This window comes from Colossoma macropomum, unplaced genomic scaffold (genome assembly GCF_904425465.1).
Source record: "Colossoma macropomum unplaced genomic scaffold, Colossoma_macropomum, whole genome shotgun sequence".
NCBI classification, from domain to species: domain Eukaryota; kingdom Metazoa; phylum Chordata; class Actinopteri; order Characiformes; family Serrasalmidae; genus Colossoma; species Colossoma macropomum.
Window position 1 is genome coordinate 13,678,627 of NW_023494810.1, and position 19,442 is coordinate 13,698,068.

At 38.7% G+C, this 19,442-nt stretch overlaps 1 protein-coding gene across 1 annotated transcript in view; it reads right to left on the minus strand.

Moving 5' to 3' along the window:
• The window catches only part of lima1b (LIM domain and actin binding 1b), a 54,531-nt gene extending 38,842 nt beyond the window's left edge, over positions 1–15,689 (minus strand). Inside the window, exons 1-2 of the mRNA XM_036559445.1 lie at positions 15,465–15,689; positions 9,703–9,978 (exon numbers count right to left, since the gene is read on the minus strand). The gene's annotated coding sequence lies outside the window, so the exon portion shown is untranslated. The remainder of the gene's footprint in view (positions 1–9,702; positions 9,979–15,464) is intronic.
• Positions 15,690–19,442: the final 3,753 nt, after the last annotated feature.

Consider the following 19,442-nt stretch of genomic DNA (forward strand, 5'->3'; position numbering starts at 1 on the left):
TGACAAATTCAGCCCACTAGCAGACTAAGAGAATAACATCACGCATCTCTTTCCACCATCACAGTGTGCACGTCTCAACACCCAGAAACAAAAACAACATTTGTCTGTGAGAGTTCTGGATACAAAACTGCCTTCATTGAAGATCTGTCACGATTACTCAAATTGTATTAGTAACTCCATTGAAAAACTCATCTCAGTGAATCTGCAGTGATGAGTTTGCATGATGATATAATGTACTCTTTAATTCTGCTCCCTCTTACAGTAACAAACAGCCTGATGGACACAATATTTGAAAGGCTATTATGATTTATTACTGTTACTATCTATTTTTATTGTTTGCGTAAAAAAGATTACTTAAATTATCATGGAAATGATCAAGAGATTACTAATTATAACTGATTACTAAAGTAATCAATAATGACAGCACTAACTTACAAAATATTCATGTCAGTCAACAAATTATTCTTCGCTCTTTAAAAAAAAATTGAAATGGTACTGATGAAGTAGCTTCAATGCTTAAGATGCAAAACAGAGTGAGTCAGAGTGGTTTGGTGTAAAATAGTTCAGATTTCTTTCTAGTGGTGGTGATGGGAACCAGGGGTCGCCATGACTACGACACAAATATAGACAATTTATTTTCTATCCAAAACCACGAGTGAACCTACACAAGTCTTCTGAGTTTTATATGGAATGTTGATGATGGGAAAATTGAAAAAATCACTTTCTGTGAGGGAGTTTTTAGAGGTGGACGTCTGGTTCCTATCACCACCACTGTGAACAGTTCTGACTCAGTTTCTTCAGAATGCAGCATTTCACATCAAACCACTCTGAATGACTGAACCATTTAATTATGCGAAACCTTTTCAAACAGAAACTGGGGGAATTCCCCTTTAATGTAATTCCCTCTTTCTCTTTGGATGTACTGCTGTGAATTAGCTAATTCCAGTGAAGCCTAGCTGGTTGCTTAGTAACTGCATTTTTGGAGTAACTTCCTCAACACTGCACACCTCCGCTGGCCTGAAATGGTATCCAGGTCATGTAGGAAGCAATGAGTTTCAGGGAGATTACAACTGTGATAACAAACAAGCATTAGAGACACATCACATTATAAGGGGACTTCAAGAGCGTGAACTCAGAAATCCATGTTAAAGGAGAATTCCACCAACTTTTCAAAATTTCTGCAAATTAAACCACTAAGGTGTAAACGAAATCATTCAAAGTGGTTGAAGAGTGGCTGTCTGAGACATCGTTTTAGGTTAGTTTTGAGATGGTTTTGACCTCAAATGCATTAATTTGTGAAAGCCATTCACGGTCGAGGGATACATGCAAGGCATTAAGAGGCAAAACAGTCCCCACAGAAAACTTTCAGATTTCAGATTTTATGCTATTTTACCATCATTAACATTCCATATAAAACTCAGAAGACACATGTAGGCTCACTGGTGGTTTTGGATAGTAAATAAAATGTCTATATTTGTGTTTTTGTCATGGCGACCCCTTGTTCCTATCACCACCACTGTAAAGAAATCTAAACCATTTCACACCAAACCACTCTGAATCACCCTGCTTACATCGCCAACACTGAATTATGCAGACATTTTTAAAAATTAGTGGATTTTGAAGTGACCTACTTTATTTTCCCTTTATACTTCATAAAATTCCCAACTCCAGATGCACAAATGTTCTTCAGTCTCTACTGTTGCGAGGCTGGACAAGCTTTACAGAACGCTGGTAAAAATTCCATCAAAGTTAATGAGAAACTATAGAACACAACCCAGTTCATCTCACAATACCTACCCTGGTTCCTATCACCATCACTGTAAAGAAATCTGAGTCTCTACAATCAACCATTTCACACCAAACAATTCTGAGTTCATTTGTGTACATCTTAAAAACGTAACTGCAGAAATTTTGAAAAATCAGTGGAATTTCCCTTTAAGCTGCAAACTATACAAGATTGCTTAATATGGTTAAATATAGAGTCGTATGCAAACGTTTAAACATTTCTTCACCAGCTTTGTTGATTTCCAAAGGGAAAATTTTAGTGCATAATTTCTATTTATTTGCTCAGTTTGACATTTTAGGGAAAAACATAAAATTTAAAAATGGGCCATAACTTTGTTTTATTGCATCCACCAGTGTTTTCAATTCGGCAAACAGGCAGTAACTGTGTGTTAAAATGTGCAGTAGTGTGCTCTCTGTAGAATATATGTTAACTTAGTCACACTTAGAAAATCCACTACATGTCTTTTGACCAGGAGTGTTCAAACTTTTGCATACGACTGTATATTTCTGCAAATATTCACAGCAGAACAACACAGTTTGCTCAAAGTCGATCTTGGCGAACTGTAAACAGCAGAAAAGTTTCCAGCGGAAATAATAATAAAGGATGTGAGTCATTAATGAAAAATGAAAGGCATTCACTGAAAGATTCTCCGTCGTTATGGAGGCTGGAGGATTCTGAAAGGGCTGCAGAGGCTTCTGGTAGAACTGAAGTAATCCAAGAGAAACAAATTCAAACAAAGCAGATCCAGAGCAGATTTGTTTTGAAAGGAGTGGATTGATTTCAACGCATGCATTTAGTTCTTCAACTGGAACTGAACTGTGTTTTTAAAGAACGCCATTTGCTGGTCAGGAAGCCTCAGTATTGCAAATCAGGGATGGGCAATATGATGATGTCATCTTTATTGTGATAAATCACTTCACAATATGATTTCCTGAGTATATCATGGGTGTCAAGTGCTTCTACCACAGTGATTTATATCAAAAAAACTTTAAAAAGACCTAAACCAACGTGCAAATGTCTGCTCAGGCTTCAGACATTTACAGTAAATCACTGATTTATGATTTATTTAAACTAGTGGTCTCCAACTCTCCTTCTGGAGAGCTACTTTCCTGCAGATTTTAGCTCTAACCTGTATCCATTAGGCTGCCTTACTAAACTCTAATACACCTGATCCAGCCAATCGGTGACTTGGGAAGTGGCTGATTAGCTGAAGCAGGTGTGGCAAACTGTGGCAGATCTCCAGGACCTCCAGGACGCCAGCATTGGAGACCACTGATATAAACCAATGACATAAACTGAGACAGTCATAAGCTAAATATATACATAACATCATCATTTATAGGATTGTTTCTATTGGGAGGTGTCTGTCCCAAACGCTAACCTTTACATTTACATTTAAAATGATGCTGAAATGTTTAGATTTATCACGAGTTTATGTCACTACCATAGCACAAAGACCTTTAGTCTGTAGACAGAGCCTAATTTTAGCCACGCCCCTGCATTTTAGAGCAGAAAGTGAGACTGCATCCCTGTTTCTCATGGCCACATAGTGAGCAGTTAGATCCCATTGTTTTGGAGTAAATGTGTCCCCAAATGTGAAAATCAGTGTGGAACATTAAGAATTGTCACTACCGAAACACAGATTTTCATAATTGTTGTGTTTTAATAAAATTTGTGATGATTTTATGTGTGTACAGCTGTTCAAAACTGTGTTTGCTAGTTATGTACTGGCTGCGTTTTTGAGCTCAAATGAGCTAAAATTGTTACAACCAAAACTACTGAAATATTTGGCAAATTTCAGTAGTAGTTATGATCAGTTAAAAGTCTGAAATGTGTTTCAACTCTGACTGAGCCAATCTGGTGAAATAATCCATATGTTAATTCCAAAGACTGCATAGCAGAATGCAGCTGATTGGTATTGACATTCAGCTAATCTGTGTGGAATAAAGACGTTGTTTAAAGGGTCCATATAATGGAAAACGGAATTTCCTGTGCTTATTTTAAATGGAGGATTTCAATGTGGTATGTTAACATTGTTACCATTCAGTCCCCAGTCCATACAGCCCATATATGGAAACTAAGGTGCAAAAACAGCCTGTTTGGAATTTATTGTTTTTGTGACATCACGAAAACCAATGCTTGACTTAAATCCAAAATATTCAGCCTACAGCAGTTTAGCTCCACCCTCTCACAGTGTAGGTCTAAACAGTGTTTCAGCTGTTTTTTGCATGAAACCAATACAGGGCAGCCAATCAGCACAGAGCTCATTTACATATACCAGTCTTAAAGGTACAGCAACAAAAACAGCCTCTTTAAATCAGAGAGGTTGAAAAATGGTCATATAAAAAAAAAATAATAATAATTCTGACCATTTTTGGTAGACAAAGCCAAATATTATACGTTGACCTCAACGGAAAACATAGAACAACACATACAAAAAAAATATAGGACACGGACCCTTAAAGACCCTTTAGCACTCTAAAATATGAAAAATCGAGTCAAATCAAGACCTCAGAATGGAAAATCGTATCAAACCTGAAAGTGTATGTTATTTAACTGAATTAGGCCTACTAAAGAACGATAGCATGTTAGGCTAATCTTCAATATAGACTAGAGACTACAGTACTGATGCCACAGAATTGCCCTCGCTAGTTTCAAGAACCTTATTAAACCTTAAAATCACATCTCCCGTGTGTTAAGAAGGCACAGTTAACAGACTGTAACACTGGTGCTGCGACTGCAGCTCTTCAGCTCACTGAACTCAGTCAGGTGCCGTAAAGGACAGACCTTTGTACCTGTTCTTTGTTTCACCCTAGAAACAACCTAAGTAACCAAAGCAAAAAAACAGATTGGCACACAAACACAGAATGACAAAGACGTGATAAATATACTGCAGATAGAACACTTCCGAATTAGATGTCAGCGGATGAGCCAAAAACCTTACATCACCAGAAACCTGTTCTATCAGTTAAAAGTGTTTCTCAGCAGCATGCAGTAGTTTACTTTAATCTAAAGTCACGCAGGTTTATATACCCACTTAAAAACAATGGTTCTTCAACTGTTCTTTAGAAAAGAAAACTGTTCTATGTAGAACCATGAACAGTCAAAGAACCCTTTACATGATTAAAGGGTTCTTTGCATCCAAAAAAAGGTTTATCTATTGTAACAACCTTGACATTATAACAATAGAAGAACCTTTGTGGTGCTTTATAGAACCGTTTTCAAAAAGCTTCTACATAGAACCATTTACAGCACGTTCTCCATCAGTCTGAAGAACCATTTCATGATGCCAAGAACCCTTTAATCATGCAATGGCTTAACTGAGTGTTCATGGTTCTATACAGAACCATTTTCTGTACTAAAGAACCCTTGAAGAACCCTCTTTTTTAAGTGTGTAGAGTAAAGGTAGTCAGATAAGTTAATTTTTCTCACAAGCAGACAGGGATCCTGATCAGAGTCCCAGTAAAAGAAGTTTGGTACTTGTTACTGGCATATCAAAACACCTTGTAGCAACATTTTTTCCCTATTTGGAAACGTTACATTATTCCGTGACGAACAGTCTGAAATGACTTGGAATTCAACCTTACTGTTTTAAAAGGGAATTTCACACATTTTTAAATATTTCTGCATAATTAAGATGTAAACAGAGTCATTCAGAGTGGTTTGCTGTGAAATGCTCTATTGTAGAGAAACTTAGCGAGTCCGAATTGTTCACTGTGGTGGTGATAGGAACCAAACGTCCACCTCTAAAAGCTCCCTCACAGAAAGGTTTTACATGAAGTAGTTATAAATACACTGCCTGATGTCTGGGACATTGCTTTTGAGAAGCTTTTGGATATAAAATCCATTCATGGTGGCGGGATACATGCAGGGTGTTGTGAGGCAAAATAGTCCCCAAAGAAAACATATTATTTTCCCATCACCAACATTCCATCTAAAACTCAGAAGACATGTGTAGGTTCACAGGTGGTTTTGGATAGTAAATAAAATGTCTATATTTGTGTTGTAGTCATGGAGACTAGAATGTTATCAACGTTATCATCACCTCGTAACAGTTTTTTCCTTTTCCTCTAAGGGGATTTTAAGGCTACAAAAATTCAGAGGCCAAGCTTCCACTTTCAATTAGTTTCCTATCTGGTTCTCTCAGGGTGGCAGGGTTGTTTTGATTTTGCTAATTCAGGTGAAGCAGCCGGCAGCTAAGTCAGCTGCATTTCTGGAGTAACTTCCTCAGCAGTGAGTGATCGAAGTGATCTTGCAGGTCATGTTATGAGGTGATGATAACACTGATAACATTCAAGCGCAAGAGAAGATGGCCCTTTTCCAGATTACAAGGAATTTCTTTTTCCTTGTTCTACAAAGCGTAGGAACGGAAAGCAGAACAGGATGCTCTGGAGCAGCCACACATGAGCCTAACGTCACCATGTCCAATGGCAAGCGTAGACCAGAAGGGTATAAAGCCCCCCAGCATTGGGCTGTGGAGCAGTGAAGCTGCGTTTTCTAGAGTGATGGAACTCCATTCAACACCTTTGGGATGAGCTGGAGTGATCCAGAAATGACCATCCAACATCAGTACCTTACCTCACTAATCCTCCACCAAATCATCACAGCAATGTTCCAACATCTCCAGAGCCCTCCAGAGAAGTAGAGGCTGTTACTGCAGCACAGACTCACTATAGTCATCTACGTACATTAAAGCGTGTCAGTACTGAATAGAAAGTCATTTTCTGATGTTCTTTTCTCACGTCTGCTCACAGTGCTAAAGGAACAGCTTGTCTTATATGATAACATTAGCAAAAAGCTAACTGGTGGCTGTTTCTTTTTAGTGTTAGAAACATTTCTGATCAAATTATTCCTTTCATCTTAAGTGCATAAATCTTGCACATTGGTTACTGTGCTTTTAAAAAGAGACTTGCATTTTGACATTGTTTGTCTAATGACAAGCGATGCTGTTCCACAGTAATAACACAGAACACAGACTGTGTACATACGCATTATACATAATATGTCCGAAACAATTACTGAGTTCAGGTGGTTCAGCCACACCTATTGCTAACAAGCGCATAGAATTAAGCACACACCCATGCAATCTCTATAGACAAACACTACTCAAGCTCAGAGACTTTACACGTCACTGTCGTAGGGTTCCACTTTTGCTGAAAGTTAGTTCATGAAATTTCTGCCCTGATAGATCTGCCCGGCACACTGTAAGTGCTATTATTGTGAAACGCAAATATCAACAACAGCTCAGCCATGAAACAGTACAACATAGAGTTCCAAACTGCCTCTGGAAGCGACATCAACACAAGAACTCTGTGTCAGGAGCTTCATGCAATGGGTTTGCAGAGTGGAGCAGCTGCACGCAAGCCTGAGATCAAAATGCACAATGCCAAGAGTCGGCTGGAGTGGCTTAAAGCACGTCGCCACTGGACTCTGAAGCAGTGGAAACGTGTTCTCTGGGGTGATGAATCCTGCTTCACTATCTGGAAGTCTGATGGATGAATCTGGGATTGGTGGATGCCAGGAGAACGTTACCTACTGAAATGCATAGTGCCAGCAGTAAAGTTTGGTGGAGGTGGGATAATGGGCTGGGGTGTTTTTCAGGGTTTGGGCCCCTTAATTCCAGTGAAGGGTGATGTTAACTCTACAGAACACAAAGACATTTTACGCCATTATACGCTTCCAGCTTTGTGGGAACAGTTTGGGGAAGAGCCTTTCCTGTTCCAGCATGACTGAGCCCCTGTGCACAAAGTGAGCTCCATAAAGACCAGTTTAGTGTGGAGGAACTCCAGTGGCCTGCCCAGAGCCTTGTCGTCAACCCCACTGAACACCTTTGGGATAAACTGGAACGTCGATTGAGCCAGGCCTTCTCGCCCGACATTAGTGCCTAACATCACAAATGCTCAACTTCATATTAACTATATGGCAATTAGGCCTGTTTAACTAGTTTTAGTGTAGTGAACTTTGTGAAAGACTGAGAAATTTTTTTTTTTTACTTTCTTCTGTTCCAATTTATCAAACCCCAGAAAAGCTAATGTACATCAGGTATGAAAATGCATTTGTGTTGCTATATTTTTGGCATTAATGCAATAAGAAGTAATTTTATGTATATCAGCATATTCATTTAGCCATTTCCTGCCCTCTCCCTGAGGAAGCCCAGAGTTATCATCCAAAATCTACTTTATCTAATCAGTATTTCAATATGTTAAATCAGTGTGCTGCTGATAGAACTCAACAAATCTACATGATGACCGGAGGCTGTGTTCTTCAGACTAGCTTACAAGAGATCAACTACTGAAATAGTAAACTGAAATATAGTACATTTTTACTGTATCCATGTTTATTCACATCTATTCTGATAATACATGGAGTTTTTACAGGCACAGACACACTTATTGCCCAGATAAATAATTTTCAATAATGTGCTTAGGAATATCTATGAAACTCTGAAGGTATTTCAGGACCTTGAGCTCAATGCTAAGCCCCTTCTAACACCCCTCCCTTCAGGAAAGAGATTCAGATCAATCATAAAAACTTCTCAGTATATGAATATTACTGATTGCAAGACTTAACGCAGATGCTTAATAGCAGTCCGCTCTTACAGCAATAATTTTAATACTATTTTTATAGCACTATACATTTATGGTTAATATACTGTCTTAATTGTTATAAATACATTTGCTTTTTATTTTAATGTGAAAATACTGGCAGTTCTTGTGGATTTTATGTTGTATCTGTCTGGTCTCTTTGATGTTGATGTGTTTTTACTCTAATGAGCATATTGAGAAATTCCGAACCACTAAGCAGGTGTGGTGATAAATACAGAATCTGAATTTTAAATCTGTTTGCACAGTTATTGATTAAATGCAAGCACTGTATTTTTATGCTTATTATTATTTTTCTTATTTTTCTTCTCCTAACACAATTAATACAGCTTGAGCAGCTTAACATACAGCCTCTGTTGAACACCTTTACATCTATTTTTCTTATTTATAACTTTTATACTTTTTAGAATATTTTTCTAAATTTGGTTTATTTTCCAATAAGTGGGACAGTTTAAATTCCGCCATTGATGACTGAAAATTGTCCGCTCAGAAATTTTCCTCCATGTCTGTAGGTTTCTCTACATTTCTCAGAATTCTGCAGAAATTTTGAAAAATTGATGGAATTCCCCTTCAGGTCACACTGACTCCATACTTCATGTCTTTAATCTGGCCTCTTTATTTTATCTTTCTACTTACTATGTAGAAAAAAGGTGCACATTTGTACTTTTTCATAAGTTTTTATGGTACACAACTATAACTTAAATCCCATGTTGTACATTTGAGGGGACATTTATGTTGTTTGTACCTTGTGGGATTAAACATTTACCTGGAAAGTACCTTTTTTTCTGCCTTCAGGAAAACTGAAACTACTAAAGAAAGCAGAAAGTGACATGTGAATGTATAGTACCATATATAAACTCTGAGGAGGTAAAACACAAATTCTTTTTCATTTGCTTTGTGTCTGTGTTGAATTTTAACATCAATATCTCTTCATATGTGCCAAGGGTGACCTCCTCCTCCTCCTCCTCCTCCTTCTCCTCCTCAAAAAGTACAAAGGCCTCTCTCTCTCACTCTTTCTTTCTTTTGCAGAGGAGCTGGTAGTCAAACTGGCTCTTCAGCTGAGGCCACAGCATTAGGTGCTTAAAGCAGCCAAACTCCCCATTCAACTCCGCTGTCTCATAAGATCTGACTAATGCAGCGCTTCAAGCCAAGGACATTCTGAACTCGGAGAAATAACGCTGAGAGAAAATCCTAACAAAACCAACAATAGCAGACGGGAGGGGTTTCTGCTTTCATTCAAAATGCAGAGAACCTTTAGGATCTCTTTAACTGCAACTGTGGTCATCACACAATGAAATGAAAAGTGAGACCCACCTATGTTATTGTGCTGCTCCACTACTGTACGCTGAGAATTTCAGATTTTGTTCATTGCCCAAGGTTCAGTCCGGTCTTTAACTCTCCACACTCTGGACGCGTCACCTGCTTCCAGAGAAAGACCTTTGCGACACCTGACACTGCCTGCTCTCCGTGTGGGTGTAGAGTTTGTAAAGGGCGGAGCCGAGTGAGTGCGTCTCATTCCGTCCGAAAAGCGCCCCCCTTCTCTACCTTTGCTCCCTTAAGGGAGCTCGTCTGTGGCAGCCTAATGAGAAACTGTAGAACAGACTCAGTTTATAAAACAATACCTAGATTTAGAACCAGTTATTCATTCAACCTGATGAGAAACTATAGAACAGACTCAGTTTATATCACGATACCTACATTTAGAGTGAGTTATTCATTCAACCTGATGAGAAACTGTAGAACAGACTCAGTTTATATCACAATACCTACATTTAGAGTCAGTTATTCATTCAACCTAATGAAAAACTGTAGAACAGACTTGGTTTATATCATAATACCTACACTTAGAGCCGGTTATTAGAGCCGGTTACTAATAAGAAACCGTAGAACAGACTTTATATCACAATATCTACATTTCGAGTCAGCAGAAAATTACTACACTGAGTTTAGGAAATGGCTTAGCATAGTTTCCACATTAAATACTGATTATATATTGTGTGTAATTTAACCACAGGTTAATCAGACTCTTGCATATGACTGTATTGAAGCTTCACAACATGCAGCTTTCCCAGTTTAGACATAATGAAGGGCACAGCAGACAAAATGTGCAATGACATGCAGCCCGCAAGTGGTAGAACTTGATTATGCGACACCCTGCACCTCCAGCATTGCATTTCACCTGCCAGGTGTACTGGCCAGGTGTGTGCGTTTGAGTCCATCCTCATGTATTATTCCTGGAGATAAAATACTGCTCCCTGCTTTCCTGCTGCCACATGCAAATACGTTTTCTAAATACACCACCATTCAAAAGTTCGTAATCACTTCTCATATTAATAATTGCTCTTATTTTATTCAGTGAGAATTTATAAGCTCGACACCAGAAGGCACTTCAAGATCATTTACTGCTATAATTTTTGGGGAACATCCTGAAGGTATTAAATGATGATATGATGTAATTGTTTATTTACAGTAATACCTTAATAAGTCTTCTGCCTTGAGATTGAAATACAACTAATTCTGGTTGCTGAACCCGGAGACTGGACACTGAAGTTACAAGGAGTGTTTCAGTACGGACTGTTTTTGGAATTAGGCGTAATACAGAGCAGCCAATCAGAACAGAGAATGTATTGGTTATTTGCATATAATAGTCTCAAAGGTACAGCAACAAAATAGTGAGATAGGTAAGAGAGAGAGATAAGATAGGTTGGAAAATGATAATGTAAAAATGAATAAATAACAATGTATGCATGTACACTATATGGACAAAAGTACTGGGACACCTACAGGAGCTTTTATAGCATCCCATTCTAAATCCATAGGCATTAATATGGAGTTGGACCCCTTTGCAGCTAGAAAAGCTTTCAGTCTTCTGGGAAGCTTTCTACAAGATTTTGGAATGTGTCTGTGGGCATGTTTGTCCATTTATCCAGAAGAGCATTTGTGAGGTTAGACACTGATGTTGGGCGAGAGGGCCTGGCTCACAATCTCCGTTCTAGTTCATCCCAAAGGTTTTTTTATGGGGTTGAGGTCAGGGCTCTGTGAGGGCCAGTTAAGTTCTTCCACACCAAACTCATCCAGCCATGCCTTTATGGAGCTTGTTTTGTGCACTGGGGCTCAGTCATGCTGGAACAGAAAAGGTTCTTCCCCAAACTGTTCCCACAAAGTTGGAAGCGTACAATTGTCCAAAATGTCTTGGTCTGCTGAAACATTAAGATTTCCCTTTACTGGAACTAAGGGGCCTAGATCAACCCCTGAAACACAACCCCATATCATTATCCCTCCTCCACCAAACTTTACAGTTGGCACAATGCAGTCAGACAGGTAACGTCCTCCTGGCATTTGCCAAACCCAGACTCATCCATCAGACTGCCAGATAAGAGAAGCGTGATCCACCACTTCACAGAATATGTTTTCACTGCTCCAGTGGCGCCGTGCTTCACACCAGTCCCCTCTTTTGGCATTGTGCATTTTGATCTTAGACTTGTGTGTAGCTGCTTGGCCTTGGAAACCCATTTAGTGAAGCTCCTAATGTGCAGTTCTTTTGCTGATGTTGCTTCTAGAGGCAATTTGGAACACTTTAGTGCATGATTCAACAGATGATAGACACTGCGCTTCAGCATTCGCCAGCCCCACTTTGCGAGTTTGTGTGGTCCATCTCTTTGTGGCTGAGCCATTGTTGCTCCTAGATGCTTCCATTTCACAATAACAGCACTTACAGTTGTCTGGGGCAGATCTAGCAGGACAGAAATCGCACAAACTGACTTGTGGCAGAGGTGCCATGTTTAAAGTCACTGAGCTTATCAGTACGACCCATTCTACTGGCAGTGTTTGTCTTTGCCTTTGTGCAAAGCTATGTGCTTAATTTTATCCACCTGTTAGCAAAGGGTGTGGCTGAAATACCTGAACTCAATAATTAAGAGGTGTGTCCCAATCCATTTGTCTATGTAGTGTATGTTGGTACATAAAACCACATGAAGTGGACCTCAGGGGAAAAAAATTCAATGTAAGAAAAATGAAGGATATGGGCCCTTTAAAACTGCTTCATGGTCTCTAAATTATGCACAGAACCGCATATGATGCCAAATTGGAGCCCTGCAAATGCAGGACTGGATAGAGTAAAACTGAGTGAAATGCATGACAAGTTTAATCCACAGTGCTCTCACTAGGAAAAAGCTACAGGAGCACTGCTGGTCTGACACGCTACTGTTTAATGATCTACTCTTTTGTATATCAGTGAAGGTTAAATATGCTTCTGTGAATCATTATGGCAGTAATCTTAACAGGACATTGTACTTTTTTTTTTCAAATTTCTGCATAATTGAAAGATTTAGATGTAAACAGAGTCATTCGGAGTGGTTTGGTGTGAAACGCTCCGTTCTAGAGAAACTTATCAAGTCAGAATTGTTCACAGTGGTGGTGATAGGAACCGGACGCCCACCTCTAAAAGCTCCCTCACAGAAAGTTATTACATGAAATGGTAACGATATATTTTTAAATCTATTCACGGTGGAGGGGTACACTGTAAAGAAATCAGAGTCATTTCATACCAAACCACTCCAAATGACTCAGAAATTTCAAACAAGTGGTGGAATTCCCCTTTAACTGGAAAGCATTTACTCCCCTGAAACAGTCCTAACGCACTGTCTGCCTAGAGAGCCCACTCAATGTCTTAGTTATGCTTATCTTGGACGCTGCCAGCTAGTCGGTTTTTATTTCCTGGCATATTCTTTCAAATGAGGCAGGAGCCGTAGTCAAATCATCTATTCAAATCACCGTCAGGCTGGTTTACAAGAGACACTCACGCAAAGTTTGTGAGTATTTCTACGCAAGTGCTGCTACACAGTGCATTCAAAGGTTTGTAGACAAAGTTGTTCCCTGAAATGAAGGGTATTAATACTGTGTTGGTCCCCATTTGCTGGAGTAACAGCCTCTACTTTATCAATATAGAAATACCACTGAAGTTTGGCCGTTTCTATCTCAGAGCGATGCAGTGAAACTTGTTGATGCGTTTGTTCAGCAGGGTTGATCACTGTAATGATCTTCTCATTGGAGAAAACAGTCCATCCTCTACAACTCGTACAGAACGCAGCAGCACAGATCCTCACAACACCAACACAGAGAGCTCATATCACCCCCATTTACACACTGCACTGACTGCCTGGATCTTTTAGGAGAGATATTAAAGCTCTGCTGCTGGTCTTTCAAGCTCTAAATGACCTTAAAGCTCCTGAATGTCTGTCTGTGATCTTAGCTCTGCAGATACTGACCTTCTGCAAACACCTTCTGTAAAATACAGAAAACATGGAGAGACTCTTTTTGTTATACTGCGCATTTAAAAAAGTTCCTCAGTGGTTCTTTAGTCAAGAAAATGGTTCTATAGAGAATCATGAACACTCAAAATACCCTTTGCATGTTTAAAGGGTTGTCTGCATAGTGAAAGAGTTGATGGAGAGTGTGTTTTATATGGTTCTATATAGAACCTTTTCGAAAAGGGTTCTATGTAGCACCAAAAAGGATTCCTCTGTTGTTACAGGCTTGACATCATAACAATAAAAGAACCCTTTTTGGTGCTACATAGAACCCTCTTTAAAAAGGCTCTATTTACAACACTCACATCAATCTGAAGAACCTTTCTGGATGCAAAGAACCCTTTAAGCATGCAAAGGGTTCTTTGAGTGTTCATGGTTCTGTATTGAACCTTTTTCTTTACTAAAACATCTTTTTTAGGAGCGTGCCTCTAAAAAGATATTATATTATATTATATTATATTATATTATATTACTGTAAAACATTATCACCTGTCTGTAAAGCACTTTAAGCTGCCACCTGTGTGAAAAGTCCTCTATAAATAAAGATTATTATTATTATTATTATTACTCTTCTGGGAAGGATGTACACTAGATGTTGGAACATTGCTGTGAGGATTTGATTGAGCATTGGTGAGGTCAGATACTGATATTGGATGGTCAGTTCTGGAACACTCCAACTCATCCCAAAGGTATTGGATGGAGCTCCATCACTCCAGAGAACACAGTTCCACTGCTCCACAGCCCAACGCTACTTAATGTTTGGAAACTTTTGGACTTATAGCGTATCATAACTCAATCAGAGAAGTGGATCATCCCTCTGAAATTAGTTGTCTTCAACCCACACATTCTTTCACTTGTGCTTCCACGCATTCGAGAAAGACGAGGCTGGAATTGGTGTCCTATTGGAACTTTCTGTTCCACCTAAAAGGGGAATTCAACTGATTTTTCAAAATGTCTGCATAATTAAATGGTCAATGTGTCAAGAATGTCATTCAGAGCTCTGTTCTAGAGAAACCTAACGAGTCAGAATAGTTCACAGTGGTGGTGATAGGAACCAGACGTCCACCTCTAAAAGCTCCCTCATGGAAACTTATTACATGAAATGGTTATGAATACACTGCCTGATGTCGGAGACACTGTTTGGTAGTTCTGTGATAAAGTTTTTGGTCTAAAATATATTCTACTCAGTTTATCATTATCAGTTCATGGTGGAAAGATACCAGAGAGGTGTTGTGAGGCAAAATAGTCCCCAAAGAGTTTATTTGTTCAGGTTTATCACCGTTTTACATCATCAACATTCCATATAAACACTCAGAAGGCATGTGTAGGTTCAATGGTGGTTTGGGATAGTAAATACAATGTCTGTATTTGTGTTGTAGTCATGGTGACCCCTGGTTCCTTTCACCACCACTGTAAAGAAATCTGAATCATTTCACACCAAACCACTCTGAATCACTCTGTTTACATCTCAACGACCGAAATATGATAGGAATAGGAATTTTGAAAAAATCGGTGGAACTCTCCTTTAAGTGGTGCATGCAGAATGTAGCTGCTGCCGTACAGTATTTAAGGTGGAACGGAGAATTCAAATAACAAGAGGCTTCGTCTTTGCTTACCACAACATCCTTGAAGACACAACAGACAAGATCTGGAACACTTGATTCGACCGAGCACGACCATCAGAACAAAAAGCAACACACTGTAAATCAGTAAAATCGATTTTGAACAGACTGGTCTTACTTTTCAGTCTTTTTTAGTCTTACTTACAGGTGCATGGACGGGATGGACGGGAGGTGCAAGTAAGTTGATGATCCTCTGAGATGAACGTGGCAAACTGCAGACATCCAGCAGGCAATTCAGTGGCAGTCAGATAAATGCAGCTTCTCCAAAAAGGCACATAACTGCACACCGCTGTCTACAAACTCCAGCTGTTGCCTCCAAACCACTTGTTTGCTAGAGTTTTTGGGACAACGCAACAAAAGCAACCTCATAGTTCCCCACAGGCTGTTGCTCTGGCTCCATCTAGCGGCCATGGACGACGTTACCAAACGCACAGGCAGATCTGACAACTCTGTCCTCTGTCCAGCAGAGGGCGCTGTTTTCACATCACTATTTCAACTCTGCGCCATACAGCACAATTCACTACACACTTACAGAAAATGGTTCTTCAAGGGCTCTTTAATAAAGGCAACGGTTGAGGATGCAGTGATCTGCAAATAAAAAAACAAAACAAAACATATTTTTGATGGAAAATACTACAAAGACAACATGTCAAATGTCGAAATTGAGAAATTCTATTGTTTTTTTTTTAAATATATATGCCTATTTTGAATTTGATGCCAACAACACGTTCCAAAAAAGTTGGGGCGGGTGCACGTTTACCACTGTGTTTCATCACCTCTTCTTTTAACAACACTCTGTAAGTGTTTGCGAACTGAGGAGACACTGTTGTAGTTTTGAAAGTGAAATGTTTTCCTGTTCTTGTTTGATATAGGATTTCAGCTGCTCAACAGTTCCGGCTCTCCTTTGTCATATTTTTCATTTCATAATGCGCCAAATGTTATCAGTGGGTGACAGTCTGGACTACAGGCTGGTCAGTTTAGCACTTTAGGTATAGGGGACCATTAGTGCGCATGGCATGGGTGACATGCACGTCTGTGAAGGCAACATTAATGCTGATCGATATGTAAATGTTTTGGCAACATATGCTGCTGTCCAGACAGCGTCTTTTTCAGGGAAGGCCTTGCTTTTTTTAGCAAGATGATGCCAAACCACATTCTGCATGCATTAGAACAGCATTGTTCCGTATTAAAAGAGTCCTGCCTGCAGTCCAGACCTGTCACCCACTCAAAACATTTGCCGCATTATGAAAAAAAAATAAAAATACAACAAATGAGCCCCCGAACTGTTGAGCAGCTGAAATCCTATATGAAGAAGAATGGGAAAACATTTCACTTTCAAAACTACAGCAGTGTCTCCTCAGTTCCCAAACGCTTACAGAGTGTTGTTAAAAGAAGAGGTGATGAAAAATTTCTCAGCTTCAACATTTGATATGTTGTCTTTGTAGTATTTTCCTTTAAAAATATGGTTTACATGAGTTACAGATCATTGCATTCTATTTTTATTTACATTCTGCACAGCGTCCCAACTTTTTTGGAAATGGGGTTGTACTTTATTGGAAACAGATAAACTAGGAAGTATTATATAATCATGTAACCATGAATTGCATGCAGTTTGATGACCTTGTTCCTTACACAGTTCACAGAAAAGTGTGTAGATGTGCTCTAGCAGAGCGAACTGTGATCACTCTCAGCTCTCAGAACTTTTTTCCTACATATTATCATGTTTTGCTTTAGTGTTTTTCTGTACAGATTATTTCCAATGATGTAGCCGAGTTGCCTCAGAAATATGTTCAGGCTGTGACAGCGGAAATATGAAAAAGTAACTCGAGTACTTAAGTCGTTTTTCAATAAACTACGTATTAACTCTTACGTGAGTAAATTAGTTTTTATTTACTAATACTTTTACTGGTACTTGAGTAAATTATCACAACAGTACTTGTAGTTATGTGGGGATTTCAGTGCTGTTTACACCCCTCCCTAAATGACAACAACAGGTCTATGCCACCTTAATGAAGACCTGCGTGCGGTTTGAGCGAGGTCAGAGATCTTTTGGTGATGTATTTTTCCAGAAGCAATTTGGGCTATTTGCATGACTATTGAGTTCAAGTGTTTGTTAGCAATTTCCAGTTCTCAACTGAAGAAGCAAAATCTGGAATCCAAACATGCCTCGGCTTCTATAGATCATATTCATGATATTATTATTCGTTGATATTATTCCTATAATTACAGTAGCAGAAACATATTTCTTGAGGCTAAAAAGAAACCAGTTTCTGCTTGTTTACCGTTAATTGATTTCGGAATCATCATATACGTGCATGCACCTTTGTACTGCTTACGCACATTAGGCACACTTTATCATGGTGCTTTAAGAATTATTACTAATTGTCAGATGATCGTTCACTGTGTTCTTTACAAAATAGCAGCTTTGTCCTCACTGACAACACGCAGGCTGATTTAGTGGTATATTTTATTTATATTTATTTATTTATCTATTCTTTTTTTAAATATATTTATCTATTTATTTATAAATCTATTCTTGGTTTATTACTTTCATATTCATGTAATTTTGTACATCAAAAAGGGAATTCTGGTCTGCACTCACAAAATGTGTATGTTCTTCAGATTCCCACCATGCGCACTGAATTCGGAAAAGAAGCTTTTAGTCATGCCGCACCGTCTGACTGGAATTTGTTACAGAAAGACTTAAAACTTCGGGAACATGTGTCACTGAATAACTTTTAAAAACATTCTTTAAACTGTAAAAGTGTTCTTACCTTTTCTGTGCGTTGTACACTCTTAAAAAAGTTCTTCTATTGTTACAAGCTTATCATCGTCACAATAGAACACTTTTTGGTGATTTATAGGACTATAGAACTGATAGTTTGTATATATATATAATTGTATATTGTGTTTTTATGCTACTATTCTGAGCTTTTGAGTGTTTCTTTTTAAGTAATATCCCAAGCTATCAGGCTGCTGTTGGTCGTAAGACTTATGACTTAGCCCTAGTTCTGAGAAACAGAGCTCTGTAAATGGAAAATAACATATCTAAATATTGAGCAACACTGTCATATAGCTGACTGATTTTCTCATAGTCATCCACAGAACCCACTAGGAGAATAAGCAGAAGTTATCCAATGCTCATAATAAAAGCTCTCCAGAAGAAGTGAAAGCCCGGAAGAAGCTAATAAACTGATTGTGAACTGAATTGCTGACTCTCTGCTTTAGCACGTCGCTAAGGCTCCCACACTGAGCAGATTAGAGTGGGGATTATGACATCCAGTAGGTCTAGACTCCAACCATTCCATAACTGAACATCTGCTTGAAGTCTTAGTTTACTCTGGCCCTGAAAGACTGTTTGCAGAAATCCGTAGGTTAGAATGTGCGTATGTGCCTTATGATAGGAATGTGATAGGAACTTGATTCTATGTCTTGGAACATTAGCAAAAATTAGCAAATTTAAGAGGGCTCTTTAAGAGTCTGGGTTATCAGGGACCCAGCTTCTTGTTCCTCAACTCACAACACATAGCAATAGAGCAAAAAGATGGACAATTTCAAGAACTACTGTTTTGTGGAACCGGTCACTGGTTTTCTCTGCACTGGAGAAAAACAATTTAGCCATGCAAAGAGCCTTTTATGCAGAGTGTTCATGGCTCTTAAATAACCAGTGCTGTATGTTAAAAAACCTGGAAGAATCATTTTTAAAAGGTGTACCAACTCCATTTTATAGCCCACCATTTACATTACTGCTAATTTTAAAATAGTATGTAAATCTTGAACAACACTGTTATTAGTAGGGCTGAATGATTTGGGGAATATATCTAATTGCGATTTTTCCAGCTAATATTGTGGCTGCAATTTAAATTGCAATTTTTTTTTATAAATTGAGATTCAGGCCTTATTTTTTTGGTCAATAAGACCATAATATGCACTTTTTTCTGGCTTGAGGCTTGACACCTGAATGTAGTGTGCCAAAGTGCCAGTAATCATGGTTGTGATGTCACAACACATGGAGGTTTGGTTGGCTCTGATTGGTCTAACTCATTTACAGACAGATCACAAGCTCTGGGTTATTAGGATAAATTTCCCGATTTAAAAACGATAGTTATTCAAGGGTTCTTTA